Below are 3,397 nucleotides of genomic sequence, written 5' to 3' on the forward strand. Positions count from 1 at the left end.
CCTCTATCCTTAACGGAACTACATTCAGAGGAATTTTATAAAATAATTACAACCAACACCGCCTATTCGAATGGAAGAATAGTAATATCAGTAGAAATTCCTCTGCTGGACAAAACACCTTTTAACCTTTATCATTTACACCCATGTCCTTCCTTTCTACCTATATCCCACAATATCTCTACTGCCATGGTCGTAGTCCCACAAACATCATTCCTGGCAATTAATAGGATCCACCGGAAATACTTCCTGCCCACGGAAAATTTTGTCTAAGGATGCAAGTCTCATCCCGATAAATATGTTTGCCAACTCACATTACCATTATACAATCTAGAAGAAGCACCGATTTGTGAAACCAATATCTTAACACAAACACAAACCATAGAATGGAAAAAATGTAACGTCAGATCCTTAAAATCAACTCATACGGTCACTAACCACCTTTCAATTCCAAACACGTGGTTGTATTCTGTCAGGGAGAAAACGCCATAGAAAATCAAATGCAATCATCGCGCAGCAGGGTATGAACTAATACACGGCTCCGGAATTTTGAAGCAGAAAAAGAACTGCCAGGCACAAGTCGACAACTGAAGACTTATCATATCAGAAACAACAACACTTCGAATGAATTCAACGTTTAAGTCACTTTTAACATTAAACATAACAGAATTGATACCACAAATATCACCCCATCACGTAAAAATAATATCCGACTACCAACTACACAACATACCAATAGGAATGTTACATGACAAAGCAAACGAAAAATCTATAGCGCTAACAGAAATAGAACGCCAGGCCCAAGATCTGGCAACGCACCACCGTACTCAACGGTTAACAACACATATGATTTACGGGGGTGCTACAGTAGGGGTGTTGATCATTTTAATTGGAATATTATGGATTACTAAAAGAAATTGCAAATACATTTGCGAAAGAAAATAAAAACTAGAAATGACAATAAGAGAACGAACAGGAACAAGAACCATCGGAACACCGGGTATAAGGCCAACGATCTCACCTCCACTATGCATTACCGAAATCCCGAGTACACGTCCCGCAATCGCAGCATTGACATCGGGAAAGACAACGCAAGTACATTTTTTCTAAAGGCAACAGGTAAAGCAAATCCAATCAGAACTCACCGTTACCACCTCCATTCATACCTAATACGTCCTATATAAACCATCGCACAATTACCCCATCCCATCATCAAAGTTTTTTTTTGCGTGAACAACAAGTACCAAACGACAAATACCGATCAACAAAAATGGGTTACTACAGGAGACCGATAAGTGGTATGTTTCTTAACAAAACTACATAATTAAAGAACAACGCTACCCTAGTATTAACCCACAATTAACTAAGTTTCTTTTCCTTCCGTTAACCCTAGCAACCCTCCCTATATTCGACGACACGATGTTACCACGGTTGATCACCCCCGCTGAGAGGGTCCTGCTGGGGCCCTATTTAGACCACCTCCGGCGGAGGTAGTGCGTGGAGGGGCACTCCTGGGTGGCCCAGAACGGAACAATCAAATGCGACGGATGCCACTGGATGCTCCAGGAGGCAGAGGCGCGGGGATACCAACCGGCCTCAGTGCACCGCCTACTCCAGGAGATTTGCAGGGCGCATGCAGCAGCCCAATGCTCGTTTTGCAGGCGAAGGGCTCTCAATAGGGGAAACCCGAAGGAGTACCCGCAGTGCATAAGGGCCATCGCCGCAACCCCTTGGGTCGAGCTGGCGGTGCGACCAACCATCGTAGTGCCACCCCTCCCCCCGGCACCGAATAATTATGTCAAAATTGTATATTATTTTATATTAAGAATTTATATTATATTATATTATTTTTAATTTTATGACAGTTTTATATAGAATAATTTATAATATATAGTATATAATGTATAGTACAGTTTATAATAGTATATGGAATAGTTTTATGTTTCTCTTCTCTTTTCTTTCTTCTTTTTTCTTTAACTCATGTACGAATTTTTTTATATATATATAATGTTATTGGAGTTTAACTTAATAAGAAGGGGATAAATAAACGAGGAAGGTTTCTCTGAAAATAAACAAAGTTTTTGTCATGTATTTACATTCACTTAACCTAATAAATTTTATTACAATTATTTACATACCTGAAAATAAACAAAGAAACTACATTCAATGTTTATTCTTTATCCTATTCTAAATCTAACAATCTTTTTTTATACCGTTTAATTATCTTTCTAGTTTTAACTAGCCTCTCGCATTACGCAGTCTCTCTTCTCTCTTCCCTTCTCTCTTCTCTTCTCTCTTCTCCTCGCCGACTCGCGTGTGAGCGCAGGAGCGATCAAAAGTTAATTTTGAGGAATTGGGCTTTCTTACATATATATATGCAAAATATATACTACTTTATATTATTGAAAAAAAAAAAAAAATAAAATAAACTATCAGCTAGTTGTAGTATGGGCCTTCGATGAAAAGGTACACCCTTGCTATACAAAACAGCCTCTCGAGACTTGTTGTGTCTGGCGTTGGGGGTGTTACAGCCGGCCCTGCCGGTGTCCCTTTTTATCGACCTCGCATTGCGAATAGTTAAGATCAATAGACTTTTAGGAATGCGCACGAACCACAATTCAAATCGTGTTATTCAACCGAGTCGAGTGAACCGCAAGTCAGCAAACAAGCGTCAGCAATATTAGGCTCTTGGGCACGAATCACCTATTGAATTTGGGACTTGCTCCAATTTCGGGAAATGTGGCAATTAAGATTCCGAAATTACGAATTACGCCAGGCAAGGATCTGGGGCTATATAAGCCCGTGGTCACGACCATGGACGGCTCTTTGTGTATTATTATTTTGGCAGTTATTATTCTGTAGTCGCGGACGGGTTAATCTCTCGCGTTAGTCTTATTCAGGTATCGTGTATCGTATCTTCGGCTGAGTAAAGAGTTCGCGTAAGTGAGAACATATGCACTAAAGATAGAGTCACCGCGGAGTTACCTACGAAAATCCGACGTTTAGTATTCGCCAATCATTAGAGTCCCGTGTCGCGAGTGTACAACCAGACCAGATCCTCGCCACAGTCGAGCCCAGAACAATCTGACGACAGCGTTAATAGCATAAGATCAACGATTGGTATTGTTAAAACCATCTGCAATTGTATAATTTATATTCCTGTTTGTACATAATCCCAAACTCAGTTTTGTTTCATAATTATATTTGTTAATACTTAAACTTAGTGACAATCATTATAGAATCCCAGAATTCCTTCTTTACCAATTAAATACAGATAAGGTGAGCTTTAGCTCTTTAACCGAAGCCAAGAATCCCTAAAGAAAGTCCTAAACTAGTTGGGACGTAACAGGCTGGACCGCCGGCACGGGCGGCTCACGTATAGGCACACCGAAACAACCAT

General features: G+C 40.1%; 1 long non-coding RNA gene across 1 annotated transcript; it reads left to right on the forward strand.

Moving 5' to 3' along the window:
• Window positions 1–1,151: 1,151 nt before the first annotated feature.
• On the forward strand, window positions 1,152–2,951 carry LOC128892657 (uncharacterized). The gene is made up of 2 exons (XR_008461135.1): window positions 1,152–1,295; window positions 1,391–2,951. It is a non-coding gene; the product is annotated as an uncharacterized LOC128892657 (long non-coding RNA).
• Window positions 2,952–3,397: the final 446 nt, after the last annotated feature.

The sequence above is a fragment of the Hylaeus anthracinus genome, unplaced genomic scaffold (assembly GCF_026225885.1).
Source record: "Hylaeus anthracinus isolate JK02 unplaced genomic scaffold, UHH_iyHylAnth1.0_haploid 13198, whole genome shotgun sequence".
NCBI lineage: Eukaryota > Metazoa > Arthropoda > Insecta > Hymenoptera > Colletidae > Hylaeus > Hylaeus anthracinus.